Consider the following 14,940-nt stretch of genomic DNA (forward strand, 5'->3'; position numbering starts at 1 on the left):
GTTGAGAAGAGGTGAGGGTAGAGAGGTCTGGTTTGTCTATGTGACATACTTCTTACTAGCACTGTGCCCAGAAATTTTCTTATGCCCCTTTGAAATACAGAGGCTATATAAAAAGCTCTAAAGATATCAATTTTCCTAAGATGCCAGTCAGGACAGTCAGGGCAAGCCAGGCCAGTACTCGTCACAAGACCAGACCAGAATGGATGCAGAATCATGTTCGGTGCTGTGAGAAACGCCAGGAAGAACAGTGAAGTCACTGGCCCTAAGGTCCTTGGAGTTGGGGGGTGGGAGGCAAATTGAAAAGGCAATTTGGGGAAGTGGGGTCGGACAGAGCAATAGAAGAAAATACTGATTACTTTAAGCCAATGATTAATGAGCACAAGGATTTGGAGACTGGGAAATTAAAAACAAATATGGAGGGCAGCCCCGGTGGCTCAGCAGTTGAGCATCTGCCTTCAGCCCAGGGTATGATCCCCAGATCCTGGGATGGAGTCCCACATCAGACTCCCTGCATGGAGCCTGCTTCTCCCTCTGCCTGTGTCTCTGCCTCTGTGTGTGTGTGTGTGTGTCTCTCATGAATAAATAAATAAAATCTTAAAAAAAACAAAAAAGCAAATATGAAGATTTTCTGTAAGGAAACAACAATGTACACAAATACTCATGTACAAGAGAACTTGTATCATCAGGTATAATATTGAAAATTTTAAAGTGATCTATATGTCTATATACATATAGATGATATAAGAAATACATATTACATGCATATATATACATATATGATATGTGTATGGAGAAGTATATGTCATAGAACAATATATATAGTCATTGATATATCTTTTCTAACAATATTTTAAATCTGAGAAAGTATATTAAATTTAAAAATTCATAAAGCAGCATTGCCTCTTTTATACATGTGTACATAAATATGTCATATATATACACATATGTGAGAGGAGAAGATAATGGAGGAATACATCAATATATCAACAGTGATTTTCTCTGAGTAATGGAATTACATATGATTTTAATTTACCTTCTCTATGCTTTTTGGTGTTTCTCAGATTTTCTTATATTACTAGAGTTATCCTTTATATTTTCTATTTTCTTAATTTGAAATGTCATTTCCTGGCATTTTCTAAAGTTTTCAATGCTACTGAATACTATTAAATAAAGCATAAAAGTTGCCCTGCTCCATTTCTTCTCAAGCTTCCATAACCCTCTGAGTCACAATCTCTTGATGACACTCTATTTACCATGTTTGTTTTTATTTATTTTATTAGTTACTATGTGGATTCTAAATAGTATGTTTATACAATATTCTAGTTATTCAAGATACACTTCTGATCCTTTTCCCACTCTTTATTGTCTTTCTCTGTACCCTCTGAAGCTGATTTCCATGAATGCATTTTTTTAAACCAAAATGCCAGCTTGATTCTGGTTGAAATTGGCCAACAAGAAACACATTGGAGATCAGTGGGTGGGAAAAGAGAGAGGCTGACTTTTTTCTATCCATTCATCCCTCCAAATTGATCCAGAATCTCTAACCAACTGGTAGCCAGCCGATCCTTAACATGTACAGTCTTCCTTGAATTCCATTGGCTATTTTTTCTCTCCTGGTTCCTTTATCTATCCATCCATCCACAGCTTTCTGATATTTCTATTCTCTCAGTGCTTTGTCCCTTAACATAGCCCATTCAAAACATCTGAATTCTATTTTCTGCCAAGCCCTGGAATGGCATAGTATTTAGTATCAGGAGGGGCTCTAGGAATGAAACAAAGTCTTTTAAATTAGATGAAAAGATAAGGCTGTTTTATGGTGAACACAAGGATGACACGCTTGTCCAGCAAAAATGCATCATGAGAAATTTCTGGCACCAAGGCATTGTGATTACTTAGAAATCATCACACTGGTGTGGGATAAAATACCAGTGGAGGTCAAGGCTTTCGGTGACCAACTAGTGGAAGATTAAGACCACTTTGGCACCAATGGTGATGACGAATGTTGTGAGAGAGAAGAGATAGGCTCCCTATCCCGGTAAAGATGACAAAATCAAAGTGATAGCCTCAGACTTCAACCACCAACTCAAGGTACTTCTGGGAAGGCAGAAAAATTTCTATGATGGCTTGATAATAATCCCTGCAGGGAAAACACAGAGGTATTTAGTTCCCTTTTACTTATGTAACAAATAGCCACAAATTTAACCACTTGAAACAATATAAATTTTTTATCTTATGGATTTAGAGATCAGATGTCTGAAATGGGTCAGACTGCACTAAAATCAAGGTGTGTTAGCAGGGCTGTGTTCTTTCTGGAGAGTCTAGGGAAAATATGTTCCCTTGCTTTTTCTAGCTTCTAAACACCTCCTTCATTTCAGGTTAGAGGCCACTTCCTTCCTCTTTAAAGTTAGCCAGTCACATCCCAAATCTCTCTTTCTGACTCTGGCCTTAACTTTCATGCTTCCTTCGTTCATGAGAACTCATGATTACAGTGAGCCTACCTTGATTCTCCTGAATAATCTCTACATCTCAAAATCATTACTTAGTCACATCTGCAAAATCCCTTTACCATGTAAGGTAACAAATTCACAAATTTTGGGCATAAGGACATGAACATCTTTGAGGACCATTATTCTATCTACATAATGGCTAAGGATAATGCTCCAAATATAATTATGTAGTTTGCAAAATTACAAGCTTGTTAAATGTCTGACTCACCAAGTCTTCCATACCAAGGATGGGCACTGGTTTCAAAGGAATATGGCCCTTATTCTTGGAATGAGAACATTTGGGCAGTCAGAGACAAGTCTGAGAAACATTTTCTCCCAAATCTATCCAAGCCACCTTTGCCAGAAGCAGCAACCCCTCACATGCCCAAGTGAAACTGCTTTCCTTTCATTAAATACTTTCATTAGTTGTGCCCCCAAAGAAAGCCTTATCCTAACTTCTCATTCAGGTTCCACCACTCCTCACTACCTCAGATTTGTTAAGACCAAAAATCATATTCTAGTATATCCCAGTAGGAGAAAGGATTTGGTATATACGCTATCCAGTAAAAGATAGTGAATATGCCAAAGAGCTTATAAGACCTCATTAATATATATCAACACAAGTCTGGGGAATATGTGTATGAATGATTTCTGAAAATTATAATCAAATGAGATGGAGCATAAGGTTAGATTTATTTGAATAAAATCATAGGTGCTCTCATTGCAATTCTAGATTTAGGTGTAAATTTTGAATAGTGATTAGTGGCAGTTTGGTTGGTTAATTGAAGCCTAGTCTCAATAATGGCCTCTATTCAATGTGTCTGAGATACTGAAACTTCCTTGGCATCCTGTACAGGAGAAAATCTGAAGGCTCAAGAAAATGGAAATGTTGAGGTGAGTCAAATATGTGCAACATATTCAGCAGCATCAATCATATCCATCCAAGAGGATTCAGAGGAGACTTCTTTCATGAAGACATTGGGTTGGGGGCATCAGCCTCTTTGTAAAGCTTAGTGGTGACTGTCCTCTACGTACTGGAGATGCTACCACTGAATCGAGCTCACTGATTACATTAGGTGTGAGAGAATCCCACAGAAGCAGGGACCAGAGATCTCATCTAACGGTCACATATAAAATAGGAACAATTACTATAATAGAAGAAACAGCTTCTGATCTGGAAGGATCTGTGCTTGTGGCTGATTAACCACTATGCCTCTAAGAATCTAACATGAGAAGATATGTCAAGTATATCCTGACAAATATGATAAAAAACCAGGGTGCCTGGGTGCTCAGTGGTTGAGTGTCTGCCTTTGGCTCAGGTCACGATCCCGGGCTCCTGAGATGGAGTACTGCATTGGGCTCCCTGCAGGGAGCCTGCTACTCCCTCTTCCTATGTCTCTGCCTCTCTCTCTGTGTCTTTCATGAGTAAATAAATGGAATCTTTAAAAAAAATATGATACAAAACAAAACTCTAGGTCTGATGAGTAGAAAGTGACCTGAGTCACTAGAGTGGAAATTCATAGCTTCAGACCAAGTTTCTAAACATAAGGTAGTCCTATGTTAATTGAGGGGAAATGTGGATCCCTTGGAATAAGGACCTGAGCTATGACCACAAATTATGTAATTTTCCTGTATTCTTCGGGTAACTCCTTAGGATTTATTTTCATGGCCATCTGTTTTGGTAATGTTTTCTTATTTTAGGATTTCTTTTTGATATTTATGAAGTAACTACACTAGTCATTTTTTCAGAAAGAATAATAGGCAGCATATCTTACCTTGCATATCTGAATGTGTGTAAAACACACTGTCACACTTAAAAGTTAGTCTAGCTGAATATAGAACTTTAGATCAAAATATTTTTCCCTAAGAAGTTTATTCTTCCTTAAGAAGTTTTGGAGACACAAGAATTGTGTCTTTAGTTGGAAGCAAATCTGATTCTTATTAAATTACAGGTAACATGATTTTTCTCTCTTCCTGCATTGAGATTTTTGTTTTTTTATAGATTTTATTTATTCATTTGTGACAGAGAGATACAGAGAGAAAGAGCATGAGAAGAGGGAGGGGCAGAGAGAAAAGGAGAAGTAGATGCCCTGCTGAACTGGAGCAGTCGTGGGCCTCCAACCCCAGGACCCGGAGAACATGACCCGACCAGAGACGAAGGCAGACACCCCACCATCTAAGCCACTATGGTGCCCTGCACTGAGATTTTTAGAGGGCTTGATTGAAACACCAAGGCTATCAGCTAAAGAATTCACCAAGAAGAGAAACTAGCATAAATTTGTATATCATAAATTAAATATTATAACATCTTAAAGAGCTGTGGTAACATTAACTTATGAAATTTCAAATGTTAGTAAAATTTTTGTTTATCTGCTGAGATTATAATATGTTATTACTGTAATAGTAATCCATAATCAACTAGAGAGTTTGCTGTCAAGGTATGTGCATCCTCTCCCCTAAAATGTTTAATATACTAAATCTGGAACCTGGGTGTTTGCATGTTTAACATGTATCCCAGGGAATTTTGATCACCTTCAAAGTTTAAGGACCATTTTCTGCATATTTGTCTCAGATAATCTGCCTTGTAAGAGGCACTTAGTAAATATTTTTGAATGAATGGTCAAATGAATGAGAACAAATGAATAAAAGCAAATTAAAGGGAAACCAAAGCCTGACACCTATTTTCTCTGTGAATAACACTTTACTTCTAGATCTACAGATTTAATTAACCAATAGAATATCACAAACTTTGCACTGTAGTAGTGTCATGGTAAAGATATATCAACCCCTCTGAATCTCTTTCATCAACAATATGGTAGCACTGCTCACCAGATTTTCCAAGGACTGCTTTAGCTACTTTGTCCCAATAATTTCCCAATAATAAACACTAAACAGTGACTCTTATTCCAGAAATTTCTTATATCTTACATCTTAGACATACAACTCAATGTACAGTACTTACTTGATACTGCTGAGCAGTAAGTCCATGTATCTTTTCTTTCCATTTGGACATGAAGGTTGAAGTCATAAAATGAGTTTGGACTCATGCTAACTTCAGCATATTATTCTCAATGACATTAATTTTCTTCACTACAACATTGCCTCTTGGGTACAAGGTGGGCTATAAAAAGAAAGAGATAGGCTTTTTCTTTTTCTTTCTTTTAGAAAAAAAAATAAAGATATATCCTAATGAGATTTAGCTCCTTCCCCCTGCATTTTCTACAGTGAGCATTTATTAGTGAGAAAAAAGGGTTTCTAAAATCTTTCCAACTTGTATCCAAATAACCCCACATATTTCCTTAAGACTTGGAAGGATCTTTGATAACACTTAGTCTTCTTCAACTAGGCATTTCCCTCTAAATCCACATGTCCCATCCCATGCCCCAGGATGAAGAATCCAGTGCAGTAGTAAGTGTGCATGAAGAACAGAGTACACTCACCTAGTTTTCACAAGGCCCAAGATGCCTGGCCTTGAATTTTAAGCAACACATGTGATCTGGTTCATTCTGATTTCAAGTTCAAAGGTGTCAAGCCAGTGCTGATAGTTAGCAGCTAGCTTAGCCTTTAAGAATTGCTTGATCACTTCAGACATGAAAGTCCCATATTTCTGGGGATGTGCAACTCCATCTTTGGGTTTTCTAGCAGCACCTCACTAACCAGGATGATCTCAGTTCCCAGGAGCTCCCAAGGGAAATTTTGAATTAAGCTCCAGAATCCAAGTAAGCAATGGGAAGGCACAGTGTTTGGAACAGCTGGATTCTAGTAAATTGAGACTAAATATCAGGAAGTGAGATCACAACAGATTCTTTATGCAGTGACAAGTGGGGGAAAGTCAGCCTGAAAGATTTGCCCATTTCCTATTTTGGCATATCTTCTAGTCACTACTCATCATAAACTACTGGGCAGATAGTCATGGGCTCAAACATCTGGAAACTTGGGGACAGAGTTTTCCATAGTCAAATTAAAAAAAAAAAAAAAAAACCTGAAGGATGCTATGTAATCCTAATAGTAAAACTCTGAGATAAGAGAATGGGTCCTAAAGGTCAGATTTTGCTACAAAATAGAAATACTCAAATCTTACCTGGTTAATGACATAAACACATGAAAAAAAAATCATATGACTAAGTTTTACAGGCATGAAATCACTTAAATTTTTTTTATATTTTTGTTTCACAAAAGACAATATTGGATAAGCATATCTTACTAGCTTTAAAATAATATGTGATCCTAGCTTTATTGTTCCTTCAATATGTATGATAATAGGACATAATATATCAAAATAAAATCTAAATTGTTAGAGGACTTGTATACATAGAAAATGCAAAAGTCCACAGAAGAGCAGGTTTGGAGGCCCCTTTTTCAGTGATGAGGGGGCTGCTTCAGGCTGTGTTGACATCTTATGTCTAAAATATGAACAAATATGTGGAAGAATGGAAAAATCATATGCTTCTCTGTGTGATTTTTCTAAGCTCATGAAATCCAAAATCCCCCAAGGAGTATCTGGGGAATAGAAATATTGGAAACTGATGATTTAGACTGTTCTAAATTCAGGCTTAGTAGGAAGTTAAGAGAGAACTTTGGCTGATTTTTCAGGGTGCTGGAGTATCAGGGCATTCACCAAACCCCAAAGCTCACAGAATTCCCATGTTATTTACTACAGAGCAAATAATATGGGCTGGTCTGGTTTTCTACTGCAAATTTAGGGTAGTCTATGGGGGAAGCTTTTCTATAAAGTGAGAGGAAGCTTCTAACTCTCTGTCAGATTAACTGTAGGAACAGAGAGAAGCAGGATTAGGGCAGAGAAGAGCACTCAGACAAAGAGAGCAGAGTGCGGCAAGTGACCCTGGCAAGCAGAATATTCTGGACAGAAAGGCAAGTCTTCAGAGTTTAAGATAACTTAGTTCACTCCTAACATTATGTTTCCCCTGTGTCCAAGAAAGCAACTTAAGCTGTTACAAGGCTTTGGAGAGAAGCATTTTATTCAGAAAACAATGCCTCTAGGAATCCTTCAGTTTTGCCAACCGGGGACTCAAAATTATGAGACTTAATGCACCTACAAGTTGAAGTTCTTGGTTCCAATTCATTGAAAAGCTTCAAGCACGTATTTAAGGTTCACTTGTTCACCATGGATATATGTCTCACAGGCATATACTCTATTAAGTGTTGGTTAGATGTCCTGCCAACTCTAAGTTCAAGGCCTGAGGAAAGCAATATAGATACCGATGCTTGTTCATGGGTCCCAAGCTTCGCACAGAGTGGATCATATAATGAGAGAATTGAATTTAATGGCATAATAGAGAGTGCAAAAAAAATAATAATAATCTGGAACATTTTCCAAAGGTTGTACCACAAATGACAGCAAAACAGTCCTCTGGGCTATATTGAACAAATTCAGTTAATGAATGAAACTGAGATGCAGGTAGTTCTGCTATTTCATAGAAGAGAAAACCTCAAAGAGAAGAGAGTAACAAAAGTAACATTAATCTTAGAAGAATGACAGAAATGACAAATACATCAGGGTAAATTTCCTGAAATCAATGAATGCTACTCTGGAGCTTAAGTTCCCTACTTATGAGAGTTCTTTTCCATAACCTTGATTACTGAGAGTGGGCTCTGGACTCTGTGCCCAACATAACCTATAGATTCCCCCAAATAGCATATGTGAATAAAATACGTAAAGCATTTTCCAAATATGTGCAATTAAAATAGGTAGTTCATCTGGTAAACATGATGTGTAGCAAACTTTTATTAGCCAAGAGTGACATAAGTGTAACCTAAGTTAAAAAAATAAAAGGACTAAGGAAGGAAAGAAAGAAGGAAGGAAGAAGAAAAGAAAGGAAATGGTTTCCTCATTAAAGTGAAAAATCTAGAAATAACATTGATTTCCTCTGCATTGGCTCCATTCGCTGGCAGATTTAAACAATGACAAATGCCTGCCAGCCATTCCAGAAACTTTAGTTGTAAGTATGACCTTTTTCTCAAAGGCTCAAATGAATGTTCCAGTATTGAGACTCATGGGCTTCACTGAGTCTCACTGCCATCTCTGAATCACTGTGGCCGAATACACTAATTGTCTGTTCCTGGATCATATCCATCCATCTGGATTCAAAGGGGTAGGGTTAACATAAAATTAGAAAAAGTAAAGAAAATTAAAGAACTGTAACAAAAGAAAGAAGGAATGTTATCCTGTCACAAAGAGTTTTCTGCTAAAATGTGTATAGATTTCATACTTCAGCAAAGGTACAGAAATAGCATGAACAGGGCATCTTAACCTTGGCCTTTTAGAGGAAGCTAACACTCCTGTCCTACTCCTTTACATCTACCAACCAAGTGGGACAAGCTCCTGCCTCCTCCTTACTCATCTTTCTTCCATCAAGAATGGGTCATTGTTAAAGGCAAGAAATATTATTTGGCCTTAGTCCTAGTGGGTGAAGAGTTTTTGGTGTGAAGGTAAGTCCCAAGTCAGTAGAGGTGGGATCTGCTTCCACATGTTTGACAGGTGAGACCAGTCTGGGGCCAGTTCCCTTTGGTAACTGCCTGAGGAGGTGATATTACATTGGGATTCAGGGCAAAAGCCACACAATGATGAAGAATTTGCACTGGCCTGGCCTTGCCCTCTGTGCATATATCTCTCAGGCACATGGCATGTGGGGCAGTGTGGGTTGAAGGAGGGATTCAATGGTTGATATCCTGGGTCCCGGCCCAAATGCCATCTCTTTTCACACTTTAACGTGATTTCCATTTGGCTCAGTTTCTGCAAATCATATATGTGCAGAGAACTTGAAATGAGGAGAAAAACTCTCCAAAAGGAAGAGTGAAACTCACGCTTTCAGAAAGGCCTCGGATGTTTATGTAAAACTGCAAGCGCAGCTGTGCCTGCTGAGCACTATCCCACGTGCAGCATGCAGGGTCTGTTGTTAGTGGGGATGGGGATTTATTTCTCCTTCCAGACAAGCTCTCCTGGGAACTCTAAATGGTAAAAGCAGTGAACTTCCATATGGGCCAGGGTAGGCCATAAGTAGTCGCTGCAGATGGGATTTTTTGGCTGTGAGCCTCCTCACCTTATTTTGAACTCTGTATTTCCTCTCCTTTGCCAGCTGTAGCCTGGATCCAGGATCAATGATGGATTTGTAGTAGGACTCAACTGGGAGGATTCTTGTAGCCTGCTTGAAATATCTGTGAAGCATCCATTCCATCACTGGCCAGTCTGTTAGATAAGCCTTCCTCTCTGAACTCTTACAGAGGACAGGCAGAGAGAGATGTGAAAAGAAAACATTCTGTTAATATGCATGACTTGACCACAGAATATGAAAAACCAACCCTGCTTCATTCTTTTCTATTAGAGATTCATGCGTACAATGCATTCAAAAATCCCTCAACTCGGTGGCAGGTTTCAGACACCTCTTTTGTGGGTTAGCCAAACTGAGTATAAGATTTCCTCACTTGAAATATGCTTCTTCTTCTTCTTGGATTGAGAAAATTAATAGAAGCTGTTGGGGGCATGGATCTGGGAAGGAAAAAATCAGTAATAATTAATTTAGACTGTGTTTAATGAATAAAAACAAAGTAACAAGAATTGAAACATTTACATGTACTGCTTACACAGACCTCAAGAGGAACATAGTCTGTGGAATGTTTGGTGTCTCCTTTGTGTATCAGGCATTCAGATTTCTTGTCTTTCTGATCTGTCATCCAACAACAGAACACCTGTTGAGAGATTGAGATTCACTTCTTGGATAAAACGGTCACTGGAGCTCTAAGAATTGATTCAGCATTTCAAGAGAGAGGAAGAATTGAAGAATAAACATGCCCACCTTTAAGCTATCCATTCCTGTTAAGTTCTCTTCCTAATTTTATTAGTGAGTCAGTCATGCAACCTCATTTTGCTTTTAGCCAGCTCAATGTGTCCATCAACTGCATGCCTTTACAATCTGAATAAAGTTGGGTTCAGACCAACTTCTGTTACAAAATGCAGTCCCCCATCTCTTTAATCCCTGGTTTTCTAGTTCTTTGATATTTTCTCCCCTAAGAGCAATATCAGCATTCCTAGGTCATGAAGGCATTATTATTAAGATCATTGGATTAAAAGAGAAACAAAGGCTGGGAAAGATATTGGCCTCCAAAAGGAGTTTAAGACATTATTCTACTTCCTCCTTATCATTCCAATATTCCTCTACCTTTCCCCTCCAGCTATCTCTTTTCAAGGGAAAAGAGTTGAGGCGGCCAAAGTATGGCCCTGGCTCTCTCACTTTGACAAAGCCAAAGATGAGTCTTTCAGAGGTGAGGAGTGCCCACCTTCTCCTCAAAAGTCAGCCCACTAACTGAATATCGTAGGCTATTGTGCCAATCAATAGCCAATTCGCTTTAAGATTCGCACTACCTCTCCCCAGTTTTGCTATACATTGCAGGAGCTATATTTCTCTGTTCTCTCCCTTTACCTCTGGATTCTTGATAGGAGCAACCAGTAAGAAGGCCTGCCGAAAGACTACGGAAGAGAAGAAAGGAGAATGGTGGAGAGTCTCTGGCCTTTGCTCTCTACTGCATCTGTTTCCAGTTCCCAGAAGATACCCTGCTCTCTGCGGTTCCAGTGTCTATCCGACTGGCCTCAGTGTGGTTCTAGCTTTCATTGTATGGCCTTGGTGTCTAGGTTAATACCATCTTCTCCCATTGTTCCTCTGTTCCAAGGGTAGCAACTACTAGTAGCTAATCTCTGGGTTGCCTTGCTGTCTTTAGTTTACTTTCTATATTGTTACATCATCCATGCAATTGATTTTCTTCATTAAATGCACTCAATTTGAATAATGAGAACTGCTTTCTGGCAAGTTCTTGACTGATAAAATTATGCCAGAATAATCAACAAGTTTCCAATCTCAGTAATTTTAATTTATAGGCTCAGTCAATTTTGAAATATGTTACAAATAATAATGTTATGCAAAGCATTAAGAGACAAGAGTGGGGCATGGACTTTCCCTGAAAGTCTTCAGGTCTATGCTCTCCTGAGTCAGTACAGGTCTCTGTTGAGTTCCAATCAAGTGGTGCCATCCTCACCTCCCCTGCCCACGGTTCTTGCCCATTCTCTACTATCCCATGTAGAGGTGAATTTGCTCTCAATTCATTTCTTGTTGAGAGTCATATCCTCACTTTCTAACGGTGTTCCTGATTCAGAGTGGCCTTGGAATGAGGAAAATGTTTCAATATAATTGCTTATTTAAAAGCCAACATTGGGATCCCTGGGTGGTGCAGCAGTTTGGCGCCTGCCTTTGGCCCAGGGCGCGATCCTGTAGACCCAGGATCAAATCCCACATCGGGCTCCCAGTGCCTGGAGCCTTCTTCTCCCTCTGCCTGTGTCTCTGCTTCTCTCTCTCTGTGTGTGTGACTATCATAAATAAATAAAAATTAAAAAAAAAACTAAATTTAAAATAAATAAATAAAAGCCAACATTTTTTACTGGGGTTGGGGGGGTGGGAGTGGGGATTAACTACAAAAGGATACGAAGGATTTTATTGGGGTGATGAAAATGTTCTCAAACTGGATATGGTGAGGCTTGTACACCTTGGTAAATTTACTAAAACTCATTAAATTCTGTAATTAACTGGGTGAATTATCCCTCAATAAACTTGTGTTTTTTTTAAAAAAAGAGAAACCTAACAGAAATAAAGATATCTTAATTTATCTGAAAATTTGAGAATGAAATGAGAGACAGAGATTACAAATTGAAAATATTGTTTTCAAAATTCTGATTATCTTTCAAAGCAGATTAATTTTAAGAAGAAAATTGCTTTTCAACAAATATCAAGCTATGGATAAAAAGTTCAAAATTTGTTTGTGAATAGATTTAAAGTGTTAATTTCTATTTCTGAAATTTTCAAATGTATCACCCATTATTTACTTCAATGATAGAGCTCACTTTTTTAGATTTAAAAAAAATTATATTTGTATCTTAAAACATAGTGAATAAAAGTGTCCTATTTATTTAAATCCAGAAGTTCATTTTCTTCTGGACATCACTCACCTATTACCTGATTGGTATTGAAGGGCATTTCTTGAAAGAATATAATAATAATAAAGTGACCATTTTTCAAAGTCTATTCCTACTTTGTGCATGTGTAATGCTCATCATTTTTTATAGTGGTGAATTTACAACAACATTATGAAGGTCTTAAATTAGACCTTCATAGTTTAAAGATAAATAAAGAGCCTGGGATGCCTAGGTGGCTCAGTAGTTGAGCGTCTACCTTCAGCTCAGGGTGATCCTGGGGTCCTGGGATCAAGTCCTGCATCAGGCTCCCGGTAGGGAGCCTGCTTCTCCATCTTCCTGTATTTCTGCCTCTATCTCTCATGAATAAATAAATAAAATATTTAAAAATAAAGAATAAAAAAGGACTCAGAAACGATGGTTCAGAAGTAAATCCTGGGGTGCCTGAGTGTGCAGTCGATTAGGCCATTGATTCTTGGTTTGGCCCAGGTCATGATCTCAGGGTCTTGGGATAGGCCCTGCATCAGGCTCCATGCTCACTACAGAATCTGCTTCAAGCTCTCTCTCCCTCTTCCTCTGCCCCTCCCACTCATGCTCTCTTGCTCTCTCTCTTTCTCTCTAATGAATAAATAAATCTTAAAAAAAGAAAAAACTGAGTTCTGAAAAATCACACAATTATTGCCAAAACTGAGAATCAAGCCCAAGAATCATTGAATCCAATGCCCACATTTTATCCATTAGTCTGCACTGTTTTCTTTAGTAGTAAAGCATAGGAGATTGTTTCTGTCACATCTGCCTTATAGTCACTTGTAAATGTAAAGCAGTCATACTTCTGAGATGTTGCATTAAGAGTAATGAGTTCATATCTTTCATATAATTAGATTGCATCATTGTGACCTTAGAAAATTTGAAGGTGGGATTGACAAACTGCTATTAGGAATCCTTCATAGATAATAGGAAATAGACATGGCATGAAAAATAGAGTGATCATGTAATTGACTATATAAACTAGGACTCTATTAATAATTTTTCTACGATAAGAAGGATAAACCAAGACTATCTTGAGCAACTGGGAATATGACCACCTTTCCCAAAATGGGAGATATAAATCTACAACCCTAGAAAAGAGTAATGATATTACGTCTCAAACTGTAACCTAGACAATTTTCATGTAAAACTGCCAGATAATGAAAACAGAAAAGATTATTAACTAGATTATTAGGAAAGATAAACACAAGTTCCCAAAGGTCAAGTTGTGCAATTCCAAATGTAACTCAGATATTGGCTAAGTTCACAATGCCCCCATAATGTAAAGATCCATGTCTTGTAGAAATTCTCAAGCACTCAACAGGGTTTCTGAGAGTTCCAGAGGAGTTTATACTTTCTTGTGCATCTCTGGTTTTGAGTTTCTGACTCCAATTTCTGCCTGCTAAGATCCTTTTTCCTTCTCTACCTTTGAAAGTAAATCTTTGTCTCTGTATTAGAATACATACAATAGAGAACTCAACCTTTTCCCCTAGTTTTAACCTAAATAAGCTAACAAGCACTACTAATCGTAGCAGTAGGAATTGTTGTTGTTGTTGTTTGTGTGTGGAACACACACTAAAGGCAGGAGAGCTGGGAGGAATTTGCAGAAGAATATGAAGAAAAGAATTAGATAAGAATACGAATTAGACAGATTTGTGCCTCTTACTGCTTATATGATCTTGGTCACATACTCGTAAAATGGTAGCAGCACCTCAAATAATTGTTATAAGTAATTAATGAGATAAGGCATGTTGCATTAGCACAATTAATAGGCACGAAGTAAAAGTCCAATAAGTATTAGTTGTTAATATTATTTCATTCTTCAGTTAAGAAAGTAAACAAATTAATATTTAATTTCTATTTGTAGAAGTTCATTAGCCTGTTTGCAATGATATTTGGACCATCTTTTCTCTTCTCTCTGTTTACCTACTTTAATCTCTCCCTTTTTTCCATTCCCTACACTGAAACACATACACATGCACACACACACACACAATATGTGGAGTGATTGTATTTTCCTTGGCATCACCTGACAAACCAAATTCGGAAATCTCTGCTACTCATTCTAAGATCTAACTGAGGCTGAAAATACTATAAATACTTAGGAGGACCTGATTAAGTGAACTGATACAACACCATTCTGGTCTAGTTGTACAGGAAGTAGAAAGGATGTCTTTCTTCTGGTCACAGAATCTCATTTCCTTCCTAACTAAGATTCCTGAATTGATGTGAGAGGACTTACATTCACACAAATATTCCAAATACAACTACTTCAAGAGCTCATTCTATAATCAACACATAAAGAAGAAAAGGGCAACTAAGTAATATTATATCTTGGTAAATTCATTGCTGTTTGATTATACCTAAAAAATCTAATGATAGAATTGATTTATACTTAATAGTGGATTTTTGAGCATTGAGCTGTTAACTCTATTTGAGAACTCAGACCAC

The sequence above is a fragment of the Canis aureus genome, chromosome 17, assembly GCF_053574225.1.
Source record: "Canis aureus isolate CA01 chromosome 17, VMU_Caureus_v.1.0, whole genome shotgun sequence".
Classification (NCBI taxonomy): domain Eukaryota; kingdom Metazoa; phylum Chordata; class Mammalia; order Carnivora; family Canidae; genus Canis; species Canis aureus.